This window comes from Pelophylax lessonae, assembly GCF_965119305.1.
Source record: "Pelophylax lessonae genome assembly, chromosome: 5".
Taxonomy (NCBI): Eukaryota; Metazoa; Chordata; class Amphibia; order Anura; family Ranidae; genus Pelophylax; species Pelophylax lessonae.
The window spans coordinates 189,925,785-189,943,805 of NC_138772.1; positions in this window are offsets into that span (position 1 = coordinate 189,925,785).

Here is an 18,021-nt window from a genome sequence, read left to right on the forward strand (position 1 = left end):
TTTATGCCCCTTATTTCCCAGTGCAATTTGTACATTTCCAATATAAGCCTGTTTTTTTTGGTGCTCAAATTCAAAGGATAGCAAAGTAATACATATTTAGCACACTCCTGAAAGAGCAGCTGGTGAATTTGGGACTTTTTCCCCCTTAGAACACACACAGCCAGATACACAGCATTCCCAGCACTCTTCCATACAAAGAACAGTCTAGGCATTACTTTTTTGATTTTTTTTTATTGGGAAACAATGAACGTAGATTGGGATAAGGAACATGGGATAAACCAAAAACTGTAGAACTATATAACTTGAGGGCTGCTCCACTTCTGGCTGCACTGCACAAAAAGAAATGTCCCACTGGATCTATAGGCTGATAGTGACCTGTACTCCTTATAGAATTTAAAGCTACACACAGTCACTGCTCCACAGCATTGGGGTCATGTACTCACTTAGCCACAGGATCTTTGGTGGTTTCTGGCCGATATCCACCAGGCTCTTCCTAGTGAGGAAAATGTAGACTCACACCACCATGGGACAGCTGGACTCTTCCTCACCAACTTCCTCACTTCCTCCTGGCTCTCTCCAGCAAGCTTCTCCTGACCCGATTAGATCCCTGGACCTGGACTTTCAAATATGCCCCCCCCCCCTCAGCTAAGCATAGCTGGGACCTCAATGTCTTCCAGCTGGCTTCCTCCCCAGACTTCTGCCTGAGGGGGCAGATCCCCTGCAGAAGGGTCTCTTCCTGCAGAACTGGACCCAGGAACACTGCACCCTGCTGCTCAGGCCTTGGACTATTTATGGGCTCTCTCACCACTTTCTGGGCACACCTCCCCCAGGGAAATGTTCAGGCTGCAGACCCTGTCCTTCCTCCGACTATATTCTAGAATTCTCTAGAAGACAACAGAGCAGCAACCTGTGAAACACTGAGTATACCTTTTTTTTTTTACCAGTGCTGTAGAATGCGAGAGTAAACTAATTAAAGTATATGGGGACTCTCACCTTGAAAACTAACCCATTCCATTTAGAATATAAAAGAAAGGCAAAACAGTTGTGAACACATATAAAGAAAACATTATAAATACATTTTTTTTTTTATAAGTGATTTATATGCCCTCTGTTCTCAGCAGCTGCAAAAGGAGCTCAGGGAGGAGAAACAGCAGGACACTGGTCTTCCCAGTGAATGGCTGTGTGTTTGGGAGGGCGGGGGGGAGGGGTCATCACAAGTCTGATCAATGGATCAATGGAGTAGAGCAGGCTGAGTTCCAGCACAGCTAGAAAACTGACCGCACTGTGCTCTCATGCCTAGTGTGGTTGGTTTTTAATAGGAAAGCAGAGGGACTGGCAGGAATGCCAGGTATTTAACACAAAGGAAGCCAAACAAAGATAACAGGATACTGTTTTATACAAGTACATCATACAGCTGGCACATATCAGGAATACGAAATATAGGGTTTAAATATTGTATACTTGGTCCAAGATGTTATTTTCACTCATTAGGATTATAGAATTTACAAAATACTGTCTTGAGTTCTGTGTGATTAAAGTCTCCAGCTGCAATAACAACCCTCGGATATGTACTTGGCTGGGTGTTAAAGGCATCATATAATTTTTTCAGAGCTAGCTTAACATTTGAATTTGGGAGTACATATAAGGCAGTGATTATGATGACCACAGTCAATTCTCTTGGTACAGAATGTCGTGGCATACCTATCTCGCATTTTCTGGATACCTTATTGGCCTTTACAGGATGCATTGACTGGCATTTAGAATGGTTATCTTAAACAAAATGTCTTTTGAGTTAATCTCATTTTACTTTGATTTCTTTACATGTGTCACTGAGCTTGCAAAGGCTAAGAATATATCAGATGACCGAAACAGTGGAAATTCCCTATCTCTCAGAATATCAACTCTGTCTGGACAGCTGACCACAAAGCCAATAATATCTTCTAAAAAGCCCCTTTGGAACTTTTATTGTGCGTCACCAAGAAATTTTCCCTGATGACAGAGAATCACGATCTAGATTGACATAATGCTTACTATAATTAGTTGTTAACTTTGATTGGACAAAAGATGTTAATAACAACCCATTTCTTGTACGTCAGATTGTAATGACAAACCCATTTCTGAGTATATTTAAACTCCAGAAATGTTGTAATAAATCAGGTCACTATGATTCAGCCATCTTGAGTCTTGTCTGATCTCATTATATATATAGCTATATATTGTCTGATTTAGTATCACTGACTAACAGGTAACAGGTATTTTGTACCTGAGGAAAAATTCCACAACAATTTGGCGAGCTTGAGCCCAGGAGAGGTGACGTCATCTGCGGACGGAGTGAGACATCTGGACTGCATTGGATACACTGAAAATATCTGGCCAGGTAAGCCCATTGTCTGCTTACAATGTTTTTCAGTCCATCCAATGACGTCCAGGTAACTCTGTTTTATTTTTGACGTAATACCCTCTTAAAGAACCTAAACCCTTAGTCGGCGTATATATTGCTACTAACATTTGTTGTTTGTTGCGAAAGGTGAGGTTGGGTCAACCCTCACCACTGTGGGTGTCTTGGACACGCAGGAACGTGACCCCCAGTTGTGTTCTGGTAAAGCGGTCTCATTTCGGAGTGTCCATTTGAGACGTAGCAAGCATTGAATGTATATGACTGTTTTAGCCTGACATTTCATATACATGTAAAGGTTTCTATCTCTATGTTATAGTATATATGTAAACATATGCATATGGTAATAGGCTGTTTTTAATTCCAAGTCACAGAGAACTCGGAAGTTAGAGGTAATTCCAAGTCACAGAGAACTCGGAAGTTAGAGGTAATTCCAAGTCACAGAGAACTCGGAAGTTAGAGTTAATTCCAAGTCACAGAGAAATCGGAAGTTAGAGGTAATTCCAAGTCACAGAGAACTCGGAAGTTAGAGGTAATTCCAAGTCACAGAGAACTCGGAAGTTAGAGGTAGTTATTCCATTTTTTTGGATAACAGTGAAATGGGAAACTGGGTTTCCGTAGATACCGACCAGGGGTCGATGAGAAAGGTCATTAGGACCATGGCCTTAGAGTGTATGGGTAACAGGGTTACCAGATAAATGGGGCAGACCAGGGAGTTTGCATTCGAAGATTAAATGCTCTGGGAGCATAGTCTTTGGGCTACACAGCCAATTAAAGTGTTCTGTAGTTGGACAGCTAATAATCCTAGTTGTAGGATAAGATAAGATAGGATATGACAGATTTTTGTAAAGTGTATGAAACAGATTTGGCAAGAACAAACTTAAAATCAGTTGCAGAAATATGGAAGCAGGAGAGTATGAAGTTGAATGAGTATTGATATATTATAAATGAGTTGGTGTGTGTTGAATTGTTTCATGAGAAAACACAGCAAATCTTGTATTCATAAGAAGAAAGTAAGGATGATCGTTGCCCTTTAATTCATAAGCCTGTTTTGGTTTCTTTAAGACAGAAAATAATAGCAGGCTGTGTCTTTGATATAAAAAGGGGAAGTAGTTTATAAGCTGGGAGTTTGTAGCACGGAGAAAAAGATTGTTTCTTTATATGATAAATGAACGGCATATGATATTTTTGGGGTTATTTTGTATTAAATTAAACTAAGATGAAAAATAATAGGTTGCCCTTTAAACCAGGAATCTTTGTTTAGACATTAAGGGTTACCGCAATTAACATGACCATTGAACCCTATTGGCACTGAGCCAAAAGTTTTAAAATAGAATAACTTTTTATATAATTATGGTATATTAAGTGGTATTTCAGGGGCACCCTCCGTAACCAAAGAGGAACCTCTGATAAGATTTTTGAAATTCGGAACAAAGTTTTAGAGGTTATTTGTTTGAAAGATAAAAAGTACATTACTTCCTGTCATTATGGGTGTATAAAAAGTGACCTACTACAAATAGTGTAAAGACAGGACATTAGAGCAAAGAATTGCAACCACCCCCTCTACCCCAGAAGATGGACAGTAGATAAGGTATTCAGCTAACCTGTGTCCGCATGTCCCCATCAGAAGCGTCCGAAAGGTTTACAGTAGGAATAACAGTAACAGGGGTGAGAGTGGTTTCCTGCCTGGCTTCAAAGGAAAAGGGGAAGTCATGAAAAAAAAAAAAATGTTTGTGTTGAGTTAAAATTTCAGTGTTCAGTTTCAGATGAAGTGCCCATTAATCCAGTATGTAGCATATGTCTCTTGTCAGCTTGACCCAGTGATAAAAGGTGCGGGCCAAAGCCTGCAAAAGAGCTGCTGGATAAAACAGGTGCAATGTTTTTAAGCCAGTTTACTTCCAGTACAGGAGCAGGCATTAGAGGGGGAGGGGAAAAAATGTTTGTTAAATATCCCCCATGACTGTTTTTGAGCTGATGATGGCAGAATCTGAATTGTTGAGCCCTGCCAAAAAGGCTCCTTTCTGGAGCCCTGATGAGACCCTTTATGTAGATGGATCATGTTTATAAACAGAGGAGGGTAAGCCTGTAACTGGGTATGCAGTAGTAACAGCAATAAATAAACAAAAGGAATGCAGAGGCATTAAATCTAAAGTTCTAAGCACAAGCAGCTGATGGTTTTGGCAAAGGCCTGTGAATTTTAAAGAGTTAACATTCACATTGACATGATTTTGGTCATATTTTTGAAAGCTTGTAGCTTTTTGACCTCAGCCGGTAAGTCAATAAAGCATCCACATATAATAGAGACTGTTCTTAGTCTTCCAGTGTTCCACCAAGGTGGCCATTTATTAAAAAACCCAAGGCACATGCAAGAGAGGACACAGAAGAAGCTGCAGGAAACGCAAGGGCCGACAGAGCAGCAAAGAAGGCTGCACTGGAACAGGTCCCTATCCGGGTACTGACACTCGTAGGAAAGCAACCAACTCCTGTAAGTATGGCAATCTTGATATCATTGCAGAAAAAGCCCCCTCACAGGAGCGTGAAAAGTGGCGGAAGAACAGTGCAGCACAGGATGTAACTGGTTGCTGGAGGATGGAGGAGCATTTCTGTCTGATCTCAGGCCCTATACCCGAGGGTGGCAGCCGCAGCTCACGGATCGTGTCATATCTGAAAGACTCTAATGACCACCTTGGTAATACAACACTGGTTAGCACCAGGTTTTCCTGGAGTAGCTGCAAAATATACTGCTTCTTGTCTTACCTGTGCTAGGTACAATGTTGGTAGAGCTATAAGCACCCCATAAAAGCACCGCCTAAGTCAGACTGTCCTTTCCAAGGAGTTCAAATAGATTACATTGATTTCCCACAGTCTGGTCCCGATGCACATGTTTTAGTTTGTATAGACATTTTTTAGGATGGCCTAAGGCCTGGCCAGTCTCTAGGGGTACAGTACAAACCACAGGAAAAAGGCTTTTGCCCCAGGTAATGTGCAGGTATAGAATCCCAGAACCTATGGAAAGTGACAGGGGTACTCACTTTACAGGAAGGGTTCTACAAGAGATCCTATCCGCACTAAATATTGAGAAAGCCTTTCACACTCCATATCACTCACAGAGTAGCGGAAAGGTACAAAAGGTTGTATGGTAAAAAAAAAAAAAAAAAAAACACAAGTTGAGTAAAATAATAGCAGAAACAAGTAGATTGTTTTACGTTTTTTTTCCTTTGTCAGGAACACTCCCAAGAGAGGTGTGGGTACCTGAAGCAGGTCTCTATTTACCACAGCAATTGCAAGCCACACACTCAGATCTCACTAGATGTGTTGCAGCGCTTTAAAAGCAATTGACAAAAATGCATAATAGTGTGTTTTCATCCCTACCAGATCCAAATGAGGATACTAAGTCATAAAGTAAGGCTACTAAGAGTGAAATTGGTTACACCAACATCCCTCAAGGTAGAAGGGATACATGGATTCACGCCAGTCATTGTAAAAAGGTGGTACAATGATTTTCTTTTATTTTTTAATATGTATGGGAATGTTGGGTATAAAAGAGACAGACAACCTAAGGCCTAATGTACTGTTAAGTTTAAATACCAGGTAGCCAGGAAGTCAGGGTACTCAGGGTGCTAGATATGTCCACAATTACACCCAGAGTCCCAGACTGTACCTGTGCTAGTAAACCCACTTGCATTAGAGGATCTAAATCAGACAGAGTTTTCAAAATGCTATAGAAACATTACCAGTGCACAAAAGGACATGTTAATTCCCCCAAAAGTCGCAGGTTCCAAGAATCCTACAGTGTGTATAGTGTTCTATGGAAATAAAACTGATGTAGGGAGGGTGGACAAGCACTGATAAACATATCCTGCCCACAGCTGACTGTGAACAGCCCATGAAATGAAACTTGCATGCATTACAGAAATGAAACTGTTAAACATAAAATATGAGCCATATTAAATGACAATATGGACATTTCTCACCTAGGAGAAGCCCTCAGGTTTCTGTTGTTCAGACAGAAACTGGGGTATTATGCAGAAAAGTTATTAATACCCATTTTCACCCCAGGGTGGTCACATTCAGGGTTGGGAATCTATTGTGTCTGTGTCAATAAGGCCCATAGTTGACTTTCTCAGTGTGTCACAGGAACAGGTACTATAGCCTCTTTATTTCCAATGGTGTCCACCCATCCTAATGAACACAGTCTTTTGGAGGTTTTGCCTCATCTCCTAAAATAATGAAAGTGGTGTATTTATATTGATGTTTATGATAATTATGATCTCTAGTTATCTGTTGAATTAAAATAATTATGTGCTTGGTTGATAAGGTTACCAAGGCCAAGGAGACAACCTATTTCAACTCTATACGGAAATGAGAAGTGATTGATGATGCTGAGTATGCTGTAATGAGACATCTGTCACCTCAAACCCCCCATGTATGAAGTAATCTCCGCCTCAGAACCTTACCAAGACTCGGACACCCCCCACTGAGGTTTGCCCTCTGGGCCAGTGTTCCAAGCGTAAGGGGCTGCTCCCTTGGAGGGATCTGATAAGCGGAATAGGTAGTTAGTTAGCCTGATCAATAAATTCTCAAGAGGGGGGGAGATGTCGTGGCATACCTATCTCGCATTTTCTGGATACCTTATTGGCCTTTACAGGATGCATTGACTGGCATTTAGAATGGTTATCTTAAACAAAATGTCTTTTGAGTTAATCTCATTTTACTTTGATTTCTTTACATGTGTCACTGAGCTTGCAAAGGCTAAGAATATATCAGATGACCGAAACAGTGGAAATTCCCTATCTCTCAGAATATCAACTCTGTCTGGACAGCTGACCACAAAGCCAATAATATCTTCTAAAAAGCCCCTTTGGAACTTTTATTGTGCGTCACCAAGAAATTTTCCCTGATGACAGAGAATCACGATCTAGATTGACATAATGCTTACTATAATTAGTTGTTAACTTTGATTGGACAAAAGATGTTAATAACAACCCATTTCTTGTACGTCAGATTGTAATGACAAACCCATTTCTGAGTATATTTAAACTCCAGAAATGTTGTAATAAATCAGGTCACTATGATTCAGCCATCTTGAGTCTTGTCTGATCTCATTATATATATAGCTATATATTGTCTGATTTGGTATCACTGACTAACAGGTAACAGGTATTTTGTACCTGAGGAAAAATTCCACAACAAGAAGAAAGTAGACATTTCACTACAAGGTATTCCAAGTCCTTCAATCAACGAGTCTCAACAATATCAGTAGCTGTGCGACAGTCATTGTTTACATATACTGTTACTGTACATACAAACTCCTCCACCTTTAGGGCTGGTTTACACTAATTGCAGTCCCAACCACATTAAAATGCGCTGACGTGTGCAGTTTTCAGTAATTCCTAATGGTACCCCAAGCATCTGGCAAACGTGGGTGCATTAATGGCCACCAAAACACACATTACTGCAGTACCATGTGATTTGGTGTGGCACGATTTTAAAAGTCATGCCTGCCTTACTTTTTGTGCTTTCCTTTGCGTTTGGCAGCCCACTGAAATGAATGGGATTTCTGAAACATGCTGCATAGGAACATGGAAAAATGGGCACGCACGAACATACCTTTCATGGCATGGCCTGGCTCTAAGGCTCCATTCACACCTGGGCGTTTTTGAGCGTTTTTCAGCTCCAAAAACACTAAAAAAAAACGTTCCAAAACGCCCAACAAGTAAAACCCCATTCATTTAAATGGCCCCTGTTCACATCTGAGCATTTTAACGCCTCAAGCAAAATGCCTGTAGCTGAAAAAAGTACATGAGCTTCTTTTTGGGCTGATTACCAGCGTTTTTGATAGATATCAATGCCTGCCTCCAAAAACGCCTGGAAAAAATGCCTGAAAATCACGGTAAAATCGCAGTAAGGCTACGTTCACATCTTGGCGTTGCTATTACAGGCGTTTTTATGGGCGTTTTTCAGGCGTTTTTTGGGCGTTTTTGCAGGCGTTTTACAGGCCTTTTTACAGGCGTTGTTTGTTCAGGCATTTTTAGATTGAATAGAGACCAATGGAAAACACCTGTAATCTGCCCAAAAAGAAGGTCATGTACTTTTTTGAGCGTTGGGCATTTTGCTCACAGCGTCAAAACGTTCAGATGTGAACAGGGACCATTGAAATGAATAGGATTTGTCTTGTTGGGCGTTTTGAGAGCTGATCCTAGAGAAGAAAAACTCCCCAAAAACTCCCCAAAATGCCTACATGTGGACGGAGCCTTAAAATTGCGGTAAAAATCGCGCGAAAACGCTACACTCAAGTGTGAATGCAGCCTTAGACTTACTGGAGCCTGCAGTCCTATCTCCTCAGTAGACAGATAGGCCTGCTCACTGGATTGCAGAATTGGGAATAGAGCCATCCAAGTAAGTCTCCATAATAACCATCGTATCGCTGTTAATTTTGTGTGAGGTAATCCTCACAGTCACACCGAGTTTGTTGATCTTGTTTGTTAGTGGTTGAGAGTTGCTGAGAAATAGACTCAGCGAAGAAGGTCTTTGCAGAGAAAGTTTTAGCCTAATTTGCAGGTTGGCTTTCTTACCACACTTTTTCTTTATACTTATGCTGCCTTTGTTGCTTCTCTGGTGAGAGGATAATAAATCCAGTGGGCTCCACTGAGTCCATCTCCGGTGGAATAAAACTCAGAGGTATTGGAATATGATTCTGATGTATCTCTCATACTTAGCAATTCCTCTTGCCTTTAACATATATGTGCTTTAGCTGCCTGGGTCCACAGTTTTGCCAGCCAATGTCTTTCACGCCCTCCCCCTCTGTTCAGACCTGTGGGAAGGAGCACAATTTGCAATATACAGTGGATGTGTAACAGTCAATCAACATTCACCTGCTGGATCCCTGGCATGTGTTCTACATAAAATGTAAACTCGTGCAGAGCCAGAAACCATCTTGCAACCCTTGCATTGTTCCCCTTGTTCTGAGCTAGCCACTCTAAAAGGAATGGGTAATCAGAACTCTCTTGCCCACTATACTGTATAGCCAGACATACTCTTTCCTTTGGGGTTCACGGCCTCTGGCTGTAGCAGTGGCCAAAGCTGAGATGACGTCACAGGCCCTTGTCTGGCACAAAACTCTGAAGATCTGGCACAGTATGCCGGACCTTCAGAGCACATGTGCCGGTGATGTCACTGGGTGCACACAGGGTGAATATTTCCTTAATGGTGCACATTTAGGAGATATTCATTTTACCTCAGGTTAGCCTTATTATAGGCTTACCAGTAGATAAAAATCACAAAGCGGATTTTATTACCGCTTTAATTTCCTTGACAAGACTGCTCCCAGGCCAACTCGATTCCGATTGAGGTATGCTATTGAGTGTTCTTCCCCATTCATTTCCTGGGAAAAGACTACTTTCAGGCCAACACCAGAGGCAACTATTTGTACAAGAAGTTATTGACTGTAGTTGTGGGTGGTAGACAGTGGTCCCTTGCACAACATTGCCTTTAGATTCTGAAAAGCTCTCACTGCCTCTCCATTCTATTTCAGCAAAGTGGACCTGCTCACTTTGGTGAGACCATTAAGTGCAGCTGCTACAGTAGCTAATTTAGGCACACAACTACAATTCTTAGAAATGCTCTAGCTTGCTTTTTAACACTGGCTGGGCCATTTTTTAATTGCTTCAGTTTTGTCCATTAGAGGCTTTATGATGCCCAGTCTACTGCTGTAGCCCCGATACTAGACTTCTTCCGGGCTTATTGTGCATTTTGGATTGGCTGTTAACCCAACATTTGGAATGGAATCTAAAACTGCCTAGACCCTTTGTTCATTTTGTTCCTAGGAGGCACACAGTGGTAGAGATACACTTAACAATAAACACAAAACAACTTAATAAACAGATTATAGCAGGAGGCCCCAGCATCAGGTTGTTTTGAGCTGATTATATTAACATCTGCTTTGAGTCTCACAGTCTAAAGCAGTCATTGCTGGTTTGGGCACAAAAGCCAAATCTGTATCCAAGACCTAGATTCCCAGATCCTGTGTGTTTTCGGGGGGAGAAATGGACCAGAATCTGAAGCAATTCTACTCCAAGCGTCCCCAGGCACACACCTCCCAAGAATAGAGCCCTCTCAAAAGCCAGGCCCTATAGTCAGCAGGCAAGAGGCTACCCTGCAATTCCCTCCAGTCTTGGTTGGGTCTGTCACAAGTGCCTGTTTATTACCTTTTGGATAAAAAACAGAACAGTCTTATTTGAGGTTGATGTTTTTCTGTTTCCAGGGGTTACTGGCTTGGAGGGCAGATCCTGGAGATAGTCCTCAATAGTAGTATTTCATTTCACAAGAGACACCAGCTCATTCTTAGCAGCTGTATACCGAATGCACTGCTGTATCTTAAATAGGAAGGCTATGATATAATGGTCACAGACCACTTGCTTCACAATCTGAAGAGGGCTGAACACCTCTGGTTTTCTGGGGTATTTCCTTGTGAATATATGCTGGGCTCGAATAACCATGCTAACCCCAAGCCTGAGGTCGCAAATCATTTAGGTTAATTAGGGCTCCATCATTAAAAGAGTGCTAGTACCTCAACCTATTGTTCCTTGGGTAGCTTATGTTCAAAACTCTCTGAGAGATGCCAAGGTAGGCTTCTGCATCACTTTCCACTAAGTGTTCTGTATCTACTACTGTAGAGACAGGTCCACTTGCTGTTGTTGTTGTTTTCATTGTAAGGCCTGGTGGATTTCAGTCAGCTGTTGCATTTGTCAGATATTTAAGCCATTCATCTCTTGCAGTAACTGATTAGTCCACATTTGGTTAGCATTTGCCAACAAAAGCCATTTTACAAGCTCCTTGATTTTACTGAACAATAGGTGTCTGTCTCCTTAAGGTGCTGCATCTGAATACCAAGTCGTAAAGAGGACGAGCTCAACTGGTATTAGTAAAGCTCCAATCATGCTTGTACAACCCCAAAGTTGGGCGTTTTTGGAGTTCAACTTTGACGCAACTTTAACACAACTTTGATTCTACGTTGACGTAACTTTGGCTGGGTGAGACTTGGATGTGACTTTGGCTTTGACCAGTGATAATGGACAACTGTTGCACAACTGTCACATGTAAAACATTCAGGTGCAGCTTTCATGTGACTTTTGAGGGTTAACATTGAAGTCTATGGCCATCAAGTGGACCAAAATAGTGCATGAACTGCTTTGAAGTCGATGCGACTTTAGGCCACATAAATATGAACAGTACTCATTGGAAAACATGGGGTGCGACTTGTCATGTTGATGTCCAAAGTCAGATGACAAGTCGCACAAGTGTGATTGAAGCCTAATGGTAAACCATAGACAAGACAGAGACATTCAGGAACAGTCCAAACAAGCTTGATTGTATGTTTATTCGGTAAGGCAGAAAACACAGTTTCAAGGAAGCTTTGTACAGCAAGTAAGGAATCCCCCCCCCCCCCCCTGTTGTTTATAGCAGTGTAGACTGCCCATTCTCCTCATGTTTATAACGAGATTTTCTTATTTTTTCCCCTGAAGGTCTTCTATCCCTTGCACAATCAATCCTAGCTACTCCACTAATTCCTGGATTACTTCATAATGCAATGTCAGCCCGTGCTCAGTCCCTCTTGCCTTTGCCCATTGACCACTGTCTCCTCCGACCCATAGCACAGCACTTTTTCGACAAGCTATCTACATTTGTAGACTCTGTAACCCTACCTTTACTAGTATCTCAAAAAACCAAGCAACTTACTATCTTCAGATTCTATCCAAACGATGGTGGTTAAAATAATGTCTCTAAGTGTTAGAGGGCTTAACAGTCCTTACAAAAGGTCAGCACTTCAAAAGAAAAGTTCTTACCTCACATGGAGATATAATTTTCGCTCAGGAAAAGCATTTCACCACAGCAAACATCCCAAAATTTAAACTCAAGCACTTCTCCGCGATTTTCCATGCTACCAATGCTAAAAAACAGAATGTAGTCTTTACAGCGATCAAAGACACCCTACAGTTCAAACTCAGTAAGGAATCGGCCGACCCCTTTAAGCCGATTTCACATCCTGGTCTGTGAGATTAAGCAGGTGCCGTACAACTTTGTTAATGTGTACGCTCAAAATTCGAAACCACTCCGCTCATGCAGTTTAAACGATTCATTAAACATTTGCAACAGTTCAGGTAGCAGTACGTCCCCATACATTTCATAAATCTCCAAAGGAAGCCCATCCATACCTTTAATTTTATTACTGGATAATTCCGCCACCGCTGTAGCAAGTTCTTACAGTGTTAATGGAGCATTAAAGGTGGTTTTATCTGCCTTAGATAAATAGAGATGTTGCATGTTCTGTAAATAGGTGGGAAGATTAAACTGATGGGGGTCTACCTTGGACTCATTTTTCCTGAATTATGTGAAATATTACCGTCACGAGTATACACAGCTCCAATATGCATAGGTAGTATAGCTTATACTGCCAATACTGTAAATGTCCTATATTTTCCCCTTCGTTAAAAAAACAAAATGACTCTTAGTGTCGGTTCACACTAGTACGACTTGTCAGGCGACTTGTCAGCCTGGCAAGTCGCGGTCCGTCGCGGCCCATTGTGTGCTACAGGAACCATTCTAATAGGAGCGACACAAGTCGCTCTGACTTGGAAAAAAGGTTCCTGTACTACTTCGGGGCGACCTGGAGCGACTTGCATAGACATTCATTCTGTGAAGTCCATGCAAGTCGCGCTGAAGTCGCGGTGCGCGCGACTTCACAGGTCGCCCCCGAAGTCGTGCCGCTTCAGTGTGAACCTGCACTTAGTATATAATTTTTTTTTTTTTCAAATTCTTTATTTAATCAAACATAATACAAACAAGTTTCACACTCAATAGAACTTTGATGTGGTTCAACATAAACAGATATATAGCAAGTATGGAGAAAAAATAAAATCGAACAGGAAATGCTCACAATCCGTTTTTTGAGAGAGTAATGTAAAGTACCAACATGAGTTCAGTGTCAGATGACATTTCCAGCCATAGCAAGGTTATAACTAAGGTTTGTCAAAGTCACATATTGATTGTCATTAGAAATATAATGCTTTATACACCAGAGTGTGAAGATGATATACAGTAGGTCTATTCCTCACAAATGTAGTGAGTGAAAAAGACAGCATCGAATGGGGACATTACATAAGGAAAGAGGGGGTAAGGTAATGAGGGATCTAGGGGTGGGGGGACCAGGAAAGGAGGAAAAAGAGGTGGAAGAAGGCGGAAATAAGAAAGAAAGAATCAGTGACTACATCTGTATCCACTGAGAGTAGGAAAGCGGTAGGAAAGTCCAGAGGGAGGGAAAGACAGAATGGGATGGACCCTGTGCGGGCATCCAGCCCCAAAGCCCAGACATCTCAAGTAACACCGTGCAGCACCCTACCTTCATCCGAGAAAACAAACATATTCCAGCAGCCCCAAATCTTAGTGTAGTGTTCCCTTCTGCCCTGCAAAGTCAGCACCAGGTCCTCAAAGTCTTTAATAAGTTTGACCCTGGATAACCAGAGTGAGATAGAGGGAGGGGTTGTAATTTTCCAGCAAAGGCCAATACACACCTTGGCTGCATTCAAGAGGTGGCGTAGGATGGATTTCTTGTATCGAGCAGGGGGGATAGATGAGCAGTGTAAGAGGAAAAAAGTGGGATCATCCTGAATAGCATAATCTGTCATCTTTTGGGAGATTCTCTTCACCTCCCTCCAGAAATCTCCCAGCTTTGGACAGCTCAAAACATATAGAGCATGGATCCCCGGTTTCTTAGACACCTCCCGCATCTGTCAGATGCCTCAGGGAAGAATCCGGTGATCCGCATCGGGGTGTAGTACCAATGGGTTAACAACTTGTAATTAGTCTCCTGGAGACGGGTACAGATTGAGGAACGTAGGGAGACTCTAATGATGTTTCTGCGTTGGGTCGCGGTGAAGGTCTTCTGCAGCTCCCTTTCCCACTTCAGGATCCCCGGGAGGACAAAATATCGCGGGGGCTCCAAAAGTAAAGAATAGAGCTGGGATAGCACGTGAGGTAAGGTGGTAGTACCCGAGAGGAGAACCTCAAGGGGAGTCAGCGGCCTCTCGAAAAGCGAGTTTGCGCAAGAAGTGAAGCAGCTGCAAAGCCTGCCATCGGGATAGTGCAAACGGGCCACACGTCGCCGTCAATTTCAGAAGGGAAGGCCGTGTTCCAGCTGTTCTGAAGTGGAACACCCGAAAATTTCCCGCCTCCAAGAGAGCCCGGAATCTGCCCCTGTCACAACCCACTGGGAAGGCTGGGTTCCCCACTATCAGGAACATAGGTGAGTGTGAGGCTCCAGTGTCAATGGAGGATATAATTGATGGGAAAACTCGGAGGGTCGGGCCAATAAGGGGGTGTCGCTTAACCACTTAAGCCCCAGCCCTATTTCGGACACTTTTTGTTTACAAGTTAAAACCAGTATTTTTTCCTAGAAAACTACCTAGAACCCCCAAACATTATATATATTTTTTTAGCAAAGAATAAAATTTCGGTCATTGCAAAATTTTTTGTCACGCGGTATTTGCGCAGCAGTCTTTAAAACGCAATTTTTTGGGAAAAAATTTGAAAAATCACATTTCACTGCATTTAAAAAATACTAAACAGTAAAGTTAGCCCATTTTTTTTGTATATTGTGAAAGATGATGTCACGCCGAGTAAATATATACCCAACATGTTACGGTTTAAAATTGCGCCCCCCGTGGGATGGCGACAAACTACGGTCAATAGAAATCTCAATCTGCGACGCTTTAAATTTATTTAACGGTTACCAGTTTAGAGTTAGAGTGCAGCCCTTTTTTTTTAATTATTGCCCACGCTCTGACGATCGCGGCGATACCTCACATGTGTGGTTTGAACAGCAATTTCATTCGCGGCTCGACTTGAGTATAAGTTTTTTTTTGTGCGCGAGCTAACGGTGACGGGGGCCGCTAAATTTTTTTTTTTTTCCTATTTATTTTTTCTTTTTTTTTAACTTTATTACAGGTTTTTTTTAAAAAAAATCTGATCACTTTTATTGCTGTCACAAGCAATGTAAACATCCCTTGTGACACCAATATGTCGTGACAGGTACACTTTATGGAGGGATCGAGGGTCTAAAAGACCCTAGACCCCTCCACTACACTTCCCTGTATGCAAAACGCAGAAAACGGCATTTTTGCATACAGCCGTTTTTCAAATCTGCCACCTTTTGCAGCACAGTAACCCGGAAGTGACGTCATGGACGCCGCCTCCGGGTTACGTCATCGGAGACCCGATCGATGCCGTTTCCGGCATTCATCGGGACTCCATCCAGCCGGCGGATGTGCCGGTGGGACGGGAGCCCCGAGCAAAGCCACGGAAGGCGGCGGGAGGGGGGGGGGACATCCCCTCCCGTTCACCCGGGTAACGATCGAGCGGCTCCCGAGCCGCATCGGTCGTTACCGACGGAAAGCCGACCGTCGGCTTCAAACCACGGTACCGGGATGATGCCTCTAGCTAGAGGCATCATCCCGGTATAACCCCGCAAAGTTACCCGACGTAGATCTACGTCAGTTTGCGGTAAGTGGTTAACCATCTCCGGCACTGACCGAGCACACCACGGGGCCCCGGGAGATGAATTGGATAGAGGGACTTTTCCAAATTCGTCCACAGCTTCAACCCCGTGTGTCTACACCAGTCCACCAACCTGTTTAAGTGAGCTGCTTGGTAGTAGCACCTGACATCTGGGACTGCCACTCCACCATGAGCCTTGGGCAGTGTGAGTATACGTCTACTCAGCCTGGGACGTCTTCCAGCCCAGATAAACCTGGTAAAGGCAGCGTCCACTTGCTTAAAAAAGATAGCAGGGATAGACACCGGCAGGGTTTGAAATAAGAAGAGAAACTTCGGGAGTATAGACATCTTGAGTATGTTGCAGCGGCCAAACCAGGAATGGAGTCCTGCTGACCATTTATCCAGTACGGCACGAGTGGAGGACAGAAGAGGCGGAAAGTTCAGGCGGTAGACATCAGTGGGTTTTGGCGGAAGTAGCGTCCCTAGATATTTTAAGGCCACCAGAGCCCATTTAAAGGGAAAGTTGTGGCGAAGGGAGTCTTGGAGCTGAGCAGGCAGAGACACTCCCATGGCCTCTGATTTATTGCAGTCCAATTTTAGGTGAGATACCGCCCCATAAAGTTCAAATTCGCGAAGGAGGTTCGGTATGGACACCAAAGGATTTTTGAGGGAAAAGAGAAGGTCGTCTGCGTACGCCGAGATCTTATAAGAAGCAGGACCCACCTGCACTCCGGATACATCAGGGTTCAGAAGGACCTTAGTTAGGAAGGGTTCCAGGGTTAGGGCAAAGAGGAGAGGGGAAAGGGGGCAGCCTTGCCTCGTGCCATTAAATATTTGAAAAGGCTTGGAGAACACCCCATTTGCATTCACCACTGCGTGAGGGCATGAATATATATTGGTTATCCAGCTAAGCATCCGTGGGCCAATTCCGAAACATCTCAGCACCTCAAACATGTATTCTCAACTGGCCCGATCGAAAGCCTTCTTGGCATCAGTGCTCAAGAAGACTGTCGGTCGGCGCGTGGTCCTGGCCAGGTGAATTAGGTTAAGGGCCTTGGTGACATTGATCCTGGAAGCCCACCTGATTAAGGTGGACCAGATCCGGTAAGAGGGGTTGTAATCTAGACGCAAGCATTTTAGTAAAGAGCTTTAAGTCTGCGTTTAGCAATGAGATTGGGCGGTAGCTCCCACACGCCGAAGGATCCTTCTCTTCTTTATGGATAACCAAGATGTGTGCCAGTAATGAGTCTGCATGAAACTAAGTGGACTGCTCAATCTCATTAAACATCTTCAACATAGAGGGGAGAAGCTGGGACTGCAATTGCTGGTAATACATCACAGTGAAACCATCTGGGCCAGGAGCTATACCCCTTTTTGCCGTTTTGATGGCCAGAGATAGCTCATCTGAAGTAAATGCCTCCTCCAGAGCCTTCCGCGTTGGAGATGGGAATCTCGGGAGTGGGACCGAATCAAGGTAGGATGCAACGTCCACAGCGTGAGAAGGATCCTGAGGCAAGTGGTAGAGGCCAGAATAAAAATCCCCAAAACATCGGGAGATCTCTCTGGGGAGAGGAAGTTTACGGCCGCCGCCCCCCGGTGATAAAGGGAATATAAGAAGAGTCTTGCTGGTCTCTTAGGGCCTTGGCTAGAACTCGCCCACATTTGTCATCGGATTCATAGTGTATACGTTTGCATCGATGAAGGGCCGCCTTCACGCGGTACCTCAGCAGGTCTGCGACTTGACTCCGCAATTTGGTCAATTCAGTGACAATGGAAGAGTGTAAGAGCCTCTTATGTTGCAGTATATAAACTTTTATATTCTTCCTTCAAAGTTGGGCATCCTTTCATAGTTTTAAATGATCCAGAATGGGGTCCCCTATGTATCGAGCCTAAGACTTTTGCACAGCTTCAGCTAGAAAGTATTTCCATGAATCAGATACATAAATACCACATAATTAATTCATGTGCAATGGTGCAATATGTGCAAATAACGCATTTAAATAAATATGCTGAATAAAGAATAAATGTAACTAATATAGTGCGGTAGTGTGACAAAAAGTGAACCACTCAAATGT